Raw genomic sequence first — 16151 nt, 5'->3', positions numbered from 1 at the left:
TAGGAAGGTCAAGACCTAGAATTCTGACCTGTGGGGTAAAACCACAATCATTTAGGCAGCCCTAGTCAACTGCATTTTATAAAGGAGAAAGCCATAAGTTTTTTGTGAATTTTTCTTCAGTTTGGGCTGGTGAAGGTCCCACTGAATGGGACTATCCATATCTGCAGAATCAGGACTTTAAAAATTGATTTAAGAATCATGAGGTGAAATTCTATGGCCTGTGTTATGCAGGCACTCAGATGATCATAATTGCCCTTTCTGGCCTTATAATCTATTAATTTATTTAATGACATAGATGGTGCTTCTTAAATAAATACAGGACTGAGTCCCTGCTAGGGAGCTTTCAGTTTTGGACGTGGTCCTACAAGCCATCATGGGCTTGATCCAAAGCCTAGTGAAGTCAACTGGAAGAACTTCATTGACTTCAGTGGGCTTTGGATCAGACCCTTATAAGTAGCCCCTACTCGTGTGAGTAGCCCCACTACTCAAGTGAATAAGGGTTGCACGCGGCAGGATCAGGCATCTGAACAAGCATGTCTGTGTAATCACATTTTGGGCTTAGAGAGATGCATGGGCCGGATTAAAGGAGAGATTCTTTCTTGACTCTTGACAGGAAGAAAGAGTGAGGAGGCTCAGATTTATTGATGTTGGATTGTTTGTGAGGCTGCATCATTTAGAAATCCAGGTAAATCAATAAAAAGTTTGGCTCATGATGGATTCAAAATATAGGGCCTTATTTTCTCATTGAAATAAATGGGAGTTGAAAGCATTGGCAAGAGGCACTCGGCACCCAGCTGATATAGGCCCTAATCATGCATTTTAAGGTCCAAAATCAGAAAGATCCTTAAGCCTGTGCCTAACTTGAAACACATGAAGTCAAATTTGGGGCCATTCTTATGCCTAAAGTTAGGCCGGTGCTTAAGTACCTCACTGAATCTGGGCTATAACTCTGAGGAGACATTAATATATCGCATTTCTGTGGGTGAAGATCACGCAGGCGCCTCAGGGAGGGCAAAAGGAGAGAGAAAATATCATGTGCCGATGATAACTGTTGCAACAGAGAGCTCAGTAAATTACAAGAAGCTGGTATCAGATTCCAAGGGCAGGTGGAATTTCTGGATTAAGAGTAACAGAAAATCAAATAGTAACCCAAAAGTGATAACATTCGCTTGAGTCTGTAGGTGGCTTTTTATGGATTTATCTGTTATCTGCTAGAAAAAAATATGTTTCTCTTTGAGGTACTGCATTATACTGATAGTTATACAATCGGTATCTATGACCTGACAAAACTGAGAGAGATTTTCCCCCATGACAACTCTTTCAATATACAGCTGTATGTTGCTCTATACAAGCCTGTTGTTTCTTGTAATTATATTGGCAATATAATTAAACAGGCTTCAGGGAGTTTGTGATGGGCTGTCTACCCCACACAGGACTGGAAGAGCTTAAAATGGTGAGGCAGGCCTATTAACTCCACATGCTGCTTCTGGGCTGGAGGAAGTGCTAGAGAGCAGGGAACTGATTACAAGCAGGCTCAGTTGGGCAGGAACAGCCGGGGCCTATAAAGCCAGGAAGCTGGAAACAGGGGCTGCTGCTGGGAAAGGGCCGTCACTCCTTGGGACAGGGAGGAGTGTCTAGAGGCTGCAGAGACGAGTAGGCTCTCCCAGCTTCAGGTCCTCGGCTGTGCCCCACCAATGGCTGAACAGTTGAGCTGAACCAGTATTCAGGGATGTAACAGAGTGGCTTGCCTGATGCACTGGAGAGCTTGGAACTAAGCCAGCCTTGGTGACAGGATGGGCTCCACCTGAGAGGAATCAGGTGATCCTAATACAAAAGGAGCAGGCAGTTGCAGTGAAGAGGGAAGCCCAAGAAGCTGCAGCTAGAGCTGTACACACTGTGGAGAGCAAGAAGAGTCCTGCAGGGCTGAAGCTCAAGAGACAGGAAAGAGGTGAGGAAATCTCTTCAGGTGGGGAGACCTAGGAGAGACCCTGTCCAGGCAGGGGAGAGACTGCAGCGGCCCAGCTGCAAAGACATAGAGAAGGACATACTCCGCGCAGGAGGCGTGGGGAAGCAGAAGGTTCCTCAGGGAGGTGGCAGCTATGTTCCGCTGAAACTAGGATGAAGACTGAGTTCACATCCCATTTTTAAAAGACATTGTGAGATAGTGGACTGCTGGGTGGAGAGACACTGAAGTGGGGTTGAGAGGCCTACAGGGTCAACACCTATCTGAGGACTGAACCCCAGGAGGGGATTGTTTAAACTATCTGTGAACTGAGTGAATTCCAAACGGAGCCTAAGAAGGGGGAAAACAGAGGCACTTGCGAGGCACTCAGCATAACCCTCCAAGAGCCATCAGGCACTTTAGGTGGCTGGCCATGTTACAAGGGAGGAGTGACTTGGTGTTGGCACAGGACAGAAACACATCACTACACCTTCCAGAGGAATTATGGCTTCTTTAGCACCAGGCCCTCCATGGGAATGTTCCTGGGCCAGCACCACTACATCCCATATATATAGTCTGTGTCCTTGTGGCACAAGCTAGCGCTGAATATTCAGAAGCAAGATATAGAGTAATCATTTAGATTTCGCTGTTTTATGGAATCTATCTAGTTGTTTATGCTGTGCCCATCACTGTGATATGGAGAGGTATGTATGTCTGAACCATGATGATAGAAATAATTCTTTTCAAGGAAAGTGTATAAAGTGATGGTATGTCCTAGTTTTTCATAAATGTCCCAGAAACATCTTTCAGGACATCTGGAATATCCTGGTTTTTAATTGAATCCATCAAAATGTAGTAGCTTTATACCTGCAGGTTGTTTTTGGTTTTTTTTTTACAGTCTATTGCTATAGAATAGAATTTGTTCTGTGTTTACCAATAGTTCAATGGAACAAGTGTTCAGTGCTACGAACAGTGTTTGGAGTGAAAAGTGGAATGAATGGAGATGCTATCAAAGCTGTTCTTCTGTACAAAGTGAATGTTAATCACCCTGTACAGTATTTCATGCATTCAGACAGTTACAGAGGGGATATCTCCAGTCCACGAATAAACCTGTGTCCACCGTTGATTTACAAACTGGCTGTAGCATCACCAGTGCAGATCTTGTACTTTAGTTTTCTGTGTATTTTGCAATCCTAAGATGTTTTTGCCACAAAAATTACCCCACTTCTGGATTTTCAAAATATGGTCACTTTGTATGACCAGACCTAGAAAAATGGTTAGCAATGAAAACATACTGGTGACTTGTTAAGGGGAAGGGTTTTTAATATCTTCCTAAAATGTAATTGTTGCTTGCGATCAAATCACTGATTGATTTTACTTTAGTCACAAATTCCTTCTGTGACATTCATGTTCCATTACACACATCCAGCAGGAACCAGTCATGCTTTCAAAGATTTGCACAGAAGATATTCCTGAACTACAAAGTATGGATCAAAGTCTTAACTTCCCCAAACTAGAGAAGGTTCAGATCAAGGGTTTGTTTTAGACCCATCTCTGATTTGCTTGGGATATAGCCATAAACCACCTACACTTGAACAATTGAATGGCAGGATGTAGATTCCTTGCAGAAAATTAACAGAATATATGGGTCTGTTAGAGGCCCCAATTCAGGAAAGCACTTACACATGGGCATATGCCCTGTTGACTTCAAGGGTGCTTGAAGTTAAGTACATGTTTTAAGTGCTTTCCTAAGTAAAGATCCTGGTTCAGGTTAGCAACATGGCCTTCAACCATGCAAACCAGGGCTGGCTTACAGGTGAGAGCGGAAAACATGTGAAACTTGGAGGTTTCAAATGGTTTTCATCTGATCACAGGCGGTATAGTTTCGCTCACATGTGAAACTCAAAGCAAAACTGAAAAAAGACTTGGCACTAAACCTTGTGAACTGAAACTGCTGAAAGTGGCACGTCTCTTTATTCTCCCTTCTCCGAGCATAGTTAACTGCCATTAACATGCATAAACTTCATTATCTTAAATCATTTTAGGGCAACATTCTCAATAACGTAGCTAAGGGAATGGAAAGAAAAATATAAATCTGCCCCATTATTGCTGATCAACCAAATTACATGTGGTGCTGCTGTTATTCCACCCATATGCCACTGAGATCATTAGAACGTTCAAGCATGATTGGTGTGCTTTATGGGCCACAGGTAGAATAGTGAATGACATGCAAGGGGTTAAAGTAAGGTAACAATATTGAGATTCCACAAACAAATTCTAAGCTAAAACAAAAAGTGAGTCTCTTGTTTGCCTCGTGGTGTTGTCTGCGGTTGAAAACCTCCTGAACTTTATCCTAAATACAGTTGCTCCTTTTTGACCTGAGAGGCTAGTCAAATTTCAGGGCCCTGTGGATGTTCCACTTGGAAGCAGACACTGATGCAATCTTGCTTATTTACAAGGCATGCATAAAGTCTGGCATCTCCAAATGCGGGAGGAACCAAAATCAAGGGATTGCTTCTTTGGTTAAAGCCCCAATTCTCTTTGGTCAGCACCAGACTCCTTCTCCACTCTTTCTAGGGTCACACTCACACTGTGCTCACAGGCTACTTGGTTTTCTTGCTGTTTGCTTCTGCAGCATACTGTTCCTTCCCCTTCCCTGCCCCCTCCCCCCACCCATACCACAGACTATACTCAGCAAAACCCCTCTGCCCACTCAGTGCAAACTCCTGGATGGGTTCACAACCCCCTTTTGTCTTAAGGGGAGTGGGGGCTTCTGATTAACTCAACCTGACAGATATGTTAATTGAAGTGTGCATCCACATCCAATCTCAATGAGGTTTGTAAGCCAAGCAGTCACCAGTACCTTTCAGCATAACCTTCCATATTTACAACAATATCCAGGTACAATGGGGCATGCTAAAAGTAGAGATTTTTAATTTTAATTGTTAACTTCCTTATATTTATGTGTTTAGGATACTAAGTGCCAAACAACTGTACTCAGATTTTGTGCACACAACTGTGTGTCTAAAATACACACTTGTTTGAGCAACTGGGCATTTGTGGGCACAACTCAAGGAGCAAGGCGTGCAGGGATACAGGTTATGCATACATTACTTTTTTTTACATGCACACCTTTAAGCCTCATTTTGATAACTTGACTTCATGTAATGCAGATTGTTTGGTGCCCTGTGGATTCAAATCTGTTCTCAGTTTTAGCATGGAAGATGAATACAACATTTTGATTCTCAAGCGCCTACTTGCATTGAGAAGTGACAAGTTATGTCAATTTCCCCAATGATTGTTTGCAACTGTGTACCATCTTTTGATACTATTTATTATGCATTTGTGTGTGTGTGTGTGTGTGTGTGTGTGAGAGAGAGAGAGAGGAAGGGGGTTGAGGTTGAGTTGAGAGTTCGTTCTGCTGCTTCGCAACGCAGTCTAATATTTGAGAGTCCGATAGTAGTCTGTTTAATGGAGTGGTTTGGGCTGGAAGACACCAAATTTTCACCTCTGGAGTACTAAATACCAGTCTTGTCTTAGTTCGCAAATTAAAACCAAAGCATAGCAAACACTGAAGTTTGTTGTGACTGCTAGTGTGACATAAAATCCGGATTGAGGAACAGCTGTGTCCCCTCAATTTGCCAATCTGGGGTGCCTTTTGCACTGCTTCTCTATGGGAGCAACCTCTCTTGGCCTTGCTTTCACACAGCCTCTAGCATGTAAATTACTCCCAGCTGAGTTATGAGTGCTTCTAGCCAGCCACTCCTGAGCTGTATTGTAGAGTGGCATCAGTAAATTCCCAGTCCCAAACTTGTCCCCAGAAATGTGCGTCTTGTACTGCCCAGTTCTGTCCTTCTGTACAATACAAGCGCATAGAAAGTCTGTCATTTTATTAATAGAAAATTATATGCACAAACCCTGTTATCTCAAATGAAGTTTCCCAAATACTTCAATCCAAAGACACATGGGTTTAGATAAAACAATAAAACAAATTTATTAACTACAGAAAGATAGATTTTAAGTGATTACAAGTAATGAGGCATAAAATTAAGAAATTGGTTACAAAGAATTAGTTTAGGTATTAGTTTGCATTTTGACTTATCAAGCTAAGTGAATTCAAAGCAAAGATTTCTCTCACCATATGCTTACAGTAGTCTCACTGAATCTTTCAGCCAGGATCCCCAGCCCCCAGTTTAATGATGCTCCTTTTGTCTTTCAAACATGGTTGATGCCAGGAGGGGGGAGAGGAGATTTGCGGCCTCTGTTCCTCATTTTTATATCTTTTCCTCCTCTTTGACAATCATCTTCCTGGGGTTCAGGCAAGAGCCAGTCTTTTTACATGGGATGTACATTTCTCGCTTACACCCTTCTTCCTGCCAAAGAATGGCTGCTAAAGCAGGTGATAGTTCGTTTGATTTTGTTGACACCTGGCTGAGGCATCAGTTTATCTTTGTCTCTGAGGAAATGGTTTGTGCCTGCTTGTCCAAACTTGGAGCATGTCTCAGCCATGTCATACAGTAGAGTCTTATAACTTTACATACAGTGTTGCTACACACATTTTACCAGTACAGTAATGATCAGCAAAGTGAGTTTTCAAATGATGCCTCACAGGGTATACTTTTTACAAAACTGTGATAAATCTTGTACAAAGGATGGAACGTGAGGGTACAGACTGTCACGCCTAACCAAGCATATTTTCTGCTTGGTTCAATTTCAGCAAACTCAGATGACTAAGGAGAATGCCCCACAGCCTATTAGCCTTCATAAATCCTCTACAGTCTTGCTGCTGATGTCTGGGGGCAGGAAGGAAAAGGGGTTGATGGCCTAACTACCCTTCACTCTTTGTCCCAGAATAAAGTCACTGTTTCCCTCCACTGTACCTAGTAAGGTCTTTAAGGGGCTACTAGGTCTGGGCTGTTTTAACACTTCCTTCGAGTCCATTTCCAAAGTTTTTGGAAAACATAGCACCTGATCTAGAGCCCATTGAAGTCAATGGAAAAACTCCCATTCATTGCAATGGGCTTTGGATTGGGCCCATATCCCTTCAAATTCAAAAAGCTTCACTTTTTCTGTCTCATTTGCCTCTGCACTTTCAGGTGTCAAGTGAGCCCTGAAGATGTCACCAGGAGCCTGAGACTTGCAGTGTTTACAACCCAGTGAAAAGCAGAATGTGTAAGAAATCTTGTTCCTGTGGGCTTTCCGGCAGAGTTTCTAGGCCAAAGATGTTCAGGTATGTTTGAATACATTTTGAGGCAGCTTGCATGAAGGCTACTGTCTCTAACCGCATTCTTCCTTTCAGCCAAAAATATTTTCGCCTCACAGACGTGATATTTCTGACACTAATGCAATCCTATTAGGGGTGAGGTTTTTCCAGTTCTGTCACCTTGCCCAAGGGCTGTTCACTCTTAAGCATTGTTGAAGGGTGTGAAATCTCCCCAGCAAATTGTCCTTTGAACGTATGGGGCCAAGTTTTCCAAAATACTATTCACGTATTGCAGTCGTACCTAGGCATCCTAGTGTAGGATCAGGACCACATTGTGCTTGGTGCTGTACAGACAAAACAAAACAGACTGTCCCAGCCCTAAAGAATTTACACTCTGAGTGGAAGATAAGAGATGACAGGTGGATACAAACACATAGGATAAGCACAAGGAGCCAAAATAGCTCAGCTCCAATTTAAGCACAAAACTAACACACACCCAAAAAATCCCTCATCATGTTGGCTGTTGAGATCGCTTGAAAATCTGGCCAAAAATGTCACCCTGGGAGCAGCTAAGAGCTGAGGACCCTTGAAAATATGGCCCATCGTGCAGAAGTTTAAAAAGGAAAGGTCATGTTCATCTACAAGAAAACCAGGGGGTAAAAATGACACATCTGCTCCATCTTGTGGCAAGCACTATAACTGCACATGCCTCCTAATAATTCTGAACAAGTATCAGGAATCCTGATATGCTAAAGTTTTCTGAACCTGAATACCTGATCTCAAGTCTGGAATGGAGATTACCTTTCTTAGTGTGGCTGGTTTGTATTGGTGACACATGTTAACTTTCAAGTCAATTTCATGATCTATCATAAGATACTCTGTCAAATAACACAAGTGAGTTGACACTAAGAGAATTAATGAGTTATTTGTATTTCCACAGCACCTAAGAGCCCTAGTCATGGACCAAGGCCCCTTTGTGTTAGGTGCTATACAAACACAGAATAAAAAGACTCTTTTTCCTGAAGAGTTTACAATCTAAGTTATAGGTCAGGTAGGCAATTTTCCATTGCATCTTTTCTCAACAGGAAATTACCATTTCAACTCAATGAATTGTTTTAATTTTTCATCTGAAAACCAGAAACTGAAAGCTTTCAGTTTTTCAATGAAAAGTAGACCTTTTCCATAGAAAAGAGACTCCAATCTCCAATTAGTTCTACTGAGTTACAGATCACAATGGGATTTGAAAATATGTACACAAATAATTGTTTCCTCATCTCCTTATTTTAATAGAAGTAACATTTAAATACAGCTAATAGATAATTATTATAAATTGTAAATTACAGAATCTAAGGATCCCTTGATCAGCTGAAGATTTAAGGCCCGAAACTCAAAGTCTAGATTTCCGTTTCAGTCCAAGTGATCATAATTATAAAATCTTATATTAATGTAACATCTTTACATTAAAAAAGATCCCAAAGTGTAACTATGGGCTAGGTTTACTATGGGTTTTCATTTTCTTCCACAGATCTAATTCAGAATGCAGGGTCCCTGGTGGAAGTAAGTCCACCATGGATGAGGGTAGGCTGAAGTGGCAAAAACAGCCAGTGCTACTGGAGGGCTTGGGGCCATAAAGGGTAGTATAGCCCAATCCTTGTTAAAAGTCTTAAAGCTCCTGAGCCACTCTGGCAGAATTGTGTTTTGTATTATAGGCATGAAAAATTCACCATTTTGCCAAATTTTGGAAACTTGGCAGTGCTGAGTTTTGCTTTGAGACTTTGAGTTGGGTCAAACCTGCAGTTCAGCACAAAACTTGCTGGGTTGGGGCATAATCTGAGGCACATGAAAACTTTGCATGAAAACCTGTGAAATCAGACCCTACAGTTTCACGTGGTCTTGGGGTTTCTTCTCCCATCTATGTTGCCCACGGTCACACAGGAAGTCTGCAAATCCGTTAACCTCTCTGTGTAGGATTTTGCAAAAGGCAGATAGTCAACAGAACTTGTGCTCCTAACTGCTGTCGGTAGCTTTGAATCCTCCATGCCTGGGCTAAACCATCAGTAAGTTGTAAGCAATGCCTACCTTTTAGGTGTGCTATTTATTTGGTAGAACCCAAGATTGCAGTAGTCACTGCACAGAATTCTGAGGCAAAGATGTAATACTTTTAAGTAAAGAAAGGTTGTGTGGCAGAGTAAATAAGGGCACAGGACATGGAGGCAGGAGCCGTGAGTTCTGCAACTCTGCCACTGACTGGCATTGTGACCTTGGTAAACTTAGCAAGATTCAAAAAAGGACTGGATGTTTATATGACTATAAAGAATAGCCATCGTTAAAATAGTTAACGTAAACGTACACTTTGGAAGAAATATTAATCCTTATGCTTCCAGGTTTAAAGCAACATCTACTGCAGTTTTTCTTGTAGCCTCTTCTGAAGCATGTGACACTGACCACTTTCAGAGACAAGATGGTGGACTGATCCAGTCTGATCCAGTATGGCAATTCCTATGTTCCCAAGACATAGTCCTGCCCCAGAATAGCTGACTGCATGAGGCCCTGATGATCCGGCAAGCTGATCCGTGGAGGTGAATCCCTGCACCTGTGCTGATCCCCGTTATAGTAAGCACACATTTTAAGTGATCAAATTTTAATAGTGAAAAATCAATGTTCTTTCCTGGAAACCATGGGAAACTGAAGTCAAGCTGAGAAATACCACCATTTACCCAGCATTCTTGTGAGCTTGTGAAGAAAATGAGGCACTGTGTTTTTGCACAATTTGTAAAATCTACCCCTCTTTTTCATGTGGGAACTTAGGGTCCAGTCCTGTTCTGACTGAAGTCAATGGCAGTTTTGAGTGTGACTAGGGTCTTAACTTGATCCAAGAAGACCAGCAACCTAAATCACTGATTCAGAAAGGGGGGAACTATTGCCCGTTCTGTACTTTCTAAGGACTTGCATGAAGACATATTGAAAATAAATGAGTTTGTCAGTGGAGGGCAGGCATTGTCTAACCCATGTCTGAATCAGATAAATTATTTCTCAGCCATCTGCTGTACACTAGATGGCTCTTTTGTGGAGTGGCACAAAGGAGTTTTAGCCCAACTTGAACAATAATCCTGATCTAATTGGGTGATCACCTGTGCTGAAAAAGAATAGAGCTCTTGGGCTGACTCTGTACATATGATTACATTCAACCATTTAAGACCCACATTGTAGGGCTGTTGGAACAGTTTTTAATGCAAAGGGGTTTTGACTCAATAAACCTTTTTCACAAAAAGTGTCTGCATTCCGCAGAAGACTTCAACTGTTCATCAAGAACCGCTAAGGCCCAATGTATTTCAGCCACAAACCCAAATCTTTTAATTTGGAAATACTGCCATGGTGCCTCATGGGAGTTGTAGTTTAGTCCTCACTTTCTTCTATGGGCCAACCTCCCCAGCTGGACTTTGTCTCCCATCGTGCACCATAGCCAGGGACTACCTTGATGCTCGGCCTCCCTTTTACAAGAGGGAAGACTGTGGTGCATCATGGGAGATGTAGCCAACCACAGAGCTCAGCCTATATAAATTGGGAAGCATGAGGTACCTGAGCTACACCTTTTTCATCTTCAAACTTCAGGAATGTGAATTTGAATTTCTGCCAAAAATTTATACTTTCTGAAGGGGAGAAATTTTTTCCTACCAGCTCTACTCATAATATGTACTTGAGGTGAGGACAAACGTCCTGCATGATCCCTTCCATGATACAGAGCACAGTTTTTCCCAAGCATTCATAAGGAATTTACTACTGCAAATCCCTTACCATGATGAAAAGTCTTATAGAGTTTAATAAATGATAACCCTTTTTAGGGTTTTAAAGCCACCCTATAGAATTAAATGGAAAATACTACTATAAAATTCTATAGGATGTGTCAAAAACTATAGATGGTGGTATCTTCCCCCCGGTCTCTTAGAATAATTGCTTTTAGAATCTTCTTATTAAATTCTATAGGACTTTCCCATAAGGGTTGTTAAGTCTCATGAAGCTAACATTGTGTTACCTTAAGCTGTAAGCCATTGCTTCCAAGGGAATCACTGGCTCTTGGTACTGCAATGTGTCTTGAACTCTAGAGATGGCCATTTGAACCACTGTGATAGCTACCGACGTGGAGGGACATTCAGCCTCTTTCATGTAATTAATTTAAATATTGGCTTGAGAGTAGTTTGCTTAATATTGTGTAAAGGAAGTACAGTAAATGAAGGGTTAATCGTGTTGTATTCTCTTTCATGTCACTAGACAGGAACCCAGCTGCTGATGAATCAGGAAACTACGATTCATAATGGAAACACTTTTTTTAGTTAAAAGAATCTGATTCTCCATATCCTCACCATGCCCACACGTTAACAGTAAAACCTTTTCAATGAAATTGGAAAGGAGAGTAGGGTTGCTCTTAGTCACCGTTACTTCTATGACTGTGGGTGGTGGCAGTGGTGGGTGCTAAGTGTGATTGTGTCCATGCAGCGTGGAGATCAAAGTGACTGTGGTGTCATCACCCACAACAGGTGAAGGGCCAACCACAATCTCTCCAACAGCTCTGTGTTCTGTGAAAGGTTCATACATTCCAGTGGAAATCTGCTACTACTTGTTCTTTAGAACACAGCTGCAGCAGGAATAAGTAATTGAATGCAAACCAGCAAACATAATGCCATGCATGGCAGCCAACATGTGGCTTGTGATCTAACAAAGGCGTGGGGGTGAATAACTACACAACATAGCTCTGAATGTATGTAGAAGACACAGCAGTGGAAAATGCACTTAATTGAAAGTGGCCTTTAAAATGTTTTTCAAGTTGCAAACACTGATACTTTTGATTATTTTAATACAATAGGTGGAGCAAACTCTTTCTGCACCCTGTGGATTACTCAGTATTTCATCTTGCAAAAAGCAAACTGTTTCCTAGATGCTGCTTGTGCCACTTGGAAATGTTTAATTAAAGCACAAAACCATGTTGATTTTGGAGTAGTTACAACTGGCGTGAGACAGCATCCACTAAGACATTGCTTACACTTAAATATTTCAGTCTCTCTGCAGCAACATCCAGCACCATTTAAACATATTTTTGCTGCATGGATGACTTAAAATAAAAAATAAGAATAGGGGAAGGTGTTTGTTACTCTGCATCATTCCCAGAGTGCCCTCTTCTGGCTCTTTGCAGGCTTGCAGCCACACAGCCTCATTTTCCCCAGCTTTCTTCCTCTTACAGTTCTACGCTTCCGGGGGCATTCAAAGTCCAAAACTAATATAAAACAACATGAACTCTTCCCCTCCCTCCAGGAGGTCTGCTAGACACCAGTCTTCCCCAGTTGCTGGCCCAACCCAGCCTTCTGCCTCACAGTGAGAGCTTCACGTCTGCTCCCCCTGCCTGCTCTTCGAACTGAGCCAAGTTCTTCTTTTGTAAGACCCTGCCTGGAGCTTGCTTCCTGCTCTGGGCATCTTAATCTGAGCTAGTTGGAACCTCAGTAGCCCATTAACCTCTTCCTGCAGTGTGGAGTCTTGTGTGACTCATTACACTGGTACAGACCTGTATAATTAGGTTGTCTTACACGTTCCTTTATAATTTTTTTTCCAATCTTTTTTCTTACGCCTCCATTGTTTGCAGCAGGCCTTTGATATTTGGCTGGCAAATAGCTCTCAGGCTACAGAAGCACCTTTTCCGTGTCCCATGAAATCCCATTCCGCTTTTGCTGAGATATAGACGGTTAATTGCAATTTCCCTTCTCTCACTAGTATTCCTCTGGAAAACTTTGCCAGCTTGGCCCATGGTATGAAAGGTTTATTGCACAGTCTTCCCTTATATGATCGTTTATGTAGGATTCCCCGCTCTTCCGCCCCACCAGGACCCTGGCTTCATTCAGTGCACAGGATGGATGCACAAAGGGGGCAGAATTACAGTTGCAAGGGCAGCCATAAATGTGGCATTTCGTAACATTCAACTACTTGACTTGGCGTCTCAAATAATGTTATTTTAATATAGCTTTTTGTATGTCATTATTTAGGTGATGCTGGCTCTCAACAGCCCCAGTCAGCATAATGGGGTTCCAGTTGTGCTAGGTGCTGTACAAAAACTTACAAATATAGGAACCCTTGCAGGACAAATCACAGTCTCAGGCCCTGATCTGGCCATTAATAGCATGGGGGAAGACTGCTGCACAGCATGGGACCCCACTGACTTGAGTATATTTTCAGTTCAGTTGATGTCAATTTAATTGCATTAAATTAATAGGAATTCGGTGCCCTGTCCCCCTACGTGGCTTTGAAAACCTCAGCCAACAATTTTTGGTTTCCTCCTATAGTTAATGGGGTCCATGAGTCTGGCAGCAATTGCTGTTCTTGGTGATTCAGCAACAGTGAATTGATTGCTTCCTCACCCTGTCTTCCCATCAGGACAAGGAAGCCCATATCAATGTTGCTTTTTCCCCAGCTGACAATGAAGATCTTTTCCTAAGAACAGAAATATTAAAGGAGACTATTAACTTAAATCACATATTGCAAACAAATATATTATTGTACCTATTTACTAATAACAACTTGGGCGGGTGGACCGAAGTGACCACATTAGAGCCAGCCCATGCGGATCTATTTGCAGAATCAGGGCCTTGCATTATTGAAGGTGAAAGAATTGTATACGTCCAGCTTGCTTTTCGCTGAGCTTCTCACTATGAGCTGTTAGATGGGTCCCATCAGTCTGTACTGATGGCAACTGGCTAACAGAGAAAATCAGTCTTTCCTGTGTGATCCAGCTACACCTGTTTCAGAGTAACAGCCGTGTTAGTCTGTATTCGCAAAAAGAAAAGGAGTACTTGTGGCACCTTAGAGACTACCCAATTTATTTGAGCATAAGCTTTCATGAGCTACAGCTCACTTCATCTGATGCATACTGTGGAAAGTGTAGAAGATCTTTTTATACACACAAAGCATGAAAAAATACCTCCCCCGACCTCACTCTCCTGCTGGTAATAGCTTATCTAAAGTGATCACTCTCCTTACAGTGTGTATGATAATCAAGTTGGGCCATTTCCAGCACAAATCCAGGTTTTCTCCCCCCCCCCCCCCCACACACAAACCCACTCTCTTGTTGGTAATAACTTATCTAAAGTGACCACTCTCCTTACAATGTGTATGATAATCAAGGTGGGCCATTTCCAGCACAAATCCAGGGTTTAACAAGAACATCTGGGGAGGGGGGTAGGAAAAAACAAGGGGAAATAGGTTACCTTGCATAATGACTTAGCCACTCCCAGTCTCTATTCAAGCCTAAGTTAATTGTATCCAATTTGCAAATGAATTCCAATTCAACAGTCTCTCGCTGGAGTCTGGATTTGAAGTTTTTTTGTTGTAATATCGCAACTTTCATGTGCAGAACCCCCTCCCCAGCTCCCTCACAAGTTTTTAATTGAAGCAAGGTGATACCAAAGTACTTCTGTGTGGGGGGAGGCAGTTGTATAAAAAAAATAATAATCAGGGTTAGGCTTCCTCTACCCAGTGGTGCAAACTCCTGTTGTGGACACCTGTCAGTTTGTACGAGTGCACCTTATCCCAACTTGAAGCCAGGGTGTGCTGCACTTGTGTAAATCATGGCTACACTAGGAGTTAGCTCAACCCAGTGTGGAGAGAACTTTTCGATTCAGCTCTAGAGGTGTTGGGACTGACTGGATGGATAAAGCTTGGGACCAGATTCAGATGGTTACACAGTAGTAAATCCAGAGGAACACCAATCCGAGCTCCTTGGCTCCTGGTAGTTGCCTCCATGACTGATGTATAAGGGAAGAATCATCCATCGGTGGAATGGGATCACAGGAAAGACAAGGAAATAAGAAATTATGTTCATGCTTTCCTAAATAAGTAAACCCTCTGTTGCAAATTAAATTGTATTTATCCAGTAAGTACAAATAGTCCCACTGAGTCTTGTATAAGAATCTTAATGTTAGTGTAAAGCTTTTCCAGGAAAAATTGCCAGATTTATTGGGTTTCTCTTCTCCCTATATGTCAGATTCTGATACCCTTACTCCTGCTGAATAGTATCTTACTATACAAATGGTTCCAGTGAAGTCAGTGGGAATCCTTATGGAGCAAGGTACTATTCAGCATGAGTATTGGTATCAAAGTCAGCTCCAAAGGTGTGCGTGGTATTTGCAAACTTCAAGTATTACCCCGCTCTCAAAGCACATAAGCAAAGGTACAGTCAGGGAGATAAATTCTCCACTGGCTGTTGCCCCGTTTAGGGCTTGATCCTACAGACTTATATGCAGGCAGAAACCAAAGAAGCCAACTGGAGCTTTTCCTCAGGTCTGAAGGATTGACATTAGAGCAGGAATGCCACCAAAGCTCAGCATCGTGGCTGGGTTCCTAGACATAACATCATCCAGTATGAAATTAAGTGTAGAATCTATCAAATGTGATAAAACAAGGATAACCAAACCTATGTATTTTTAAAAGCAAAACTTCCTGTTTTCAGTGGGTCAGACTTTAAAACTAAAACCAAATCAGATACTGACTGAACAATGGACATACATCACTTGCATACTGAGCATCAAATGCTGCTTTCAATTAGGGCCTGATCCAAAGCCCATTGGAGTAGAAAAGAGATTCCACTTTGACTGACTCCAGTGGGCTTTGGACATGGCAAAGAAGCAGGGCAGGATTTGTTTCGGCATATTCTCCGCTGTTCAGAATACCACTGAAAACCTAACAACACCAGGTCTGAGCAGGTATTAAAAAGGCTTCAATTGGTTTGTTTTCCTGTGGATCCAGCTACGTTTAATGTCTTTGCTCATAAGACTAGCAAAAGAACAAAGAAACAACTGCTCCTTAGATTGTAAGCTCTTTGGCACAGGGACCATACGTGTTAATGATGCCTAACGCATAGCAGCCCTGATCCCTACTTGGGATCTCTAGGTGCTACTGCAGTTAGGACTCAACTACTGCTAACAATACGGCAGTGCATTCAGCTATCGCCACCTAAATCTAAGCCAT

The 16151-nt window shown here is 42.1% G+C and overlaps 1 long non-coding RNA gene across 1 annotated transcript; it reads left to right on the top strand.

Annotated features, from left to right (window-relative positions):
- The first annotated feature begins 1590 nt into the window (after positions 1-1590).
- Positions 1591-10224, top strand: LOC122462504. Its single transcript, XR_006285066.1, has 3 exons — positions 1591-1948; positions 7039-7172; positions 9565-10224. It is a non-coding gene; the product is annotated as an uncharacterized LOC122462504 (long non-coding RNA).
- The last annotated feature ends 5927 nt before the right edge of the window (positions 10225-16151 follow it).

The sequence above is a fragment of the Chelonia mydas genome, chromosome 11, assembly GCF_015237465.2.
Source record: "Chelonia mydas isolate rCheMyd1 chromosome 11, rCheMyd1.pri.v2, whole genome shotgun sequence".
NCBI classification, from domain to species: domain Eukaryota; kingdom Metazoa; phylum Chordata; order Testudines; family Cheloniidae; genus Chelonia; species Chelonia mydas.
This window is presented reverse-complemented; position numbering and strand designations above follow the sequence as displayed.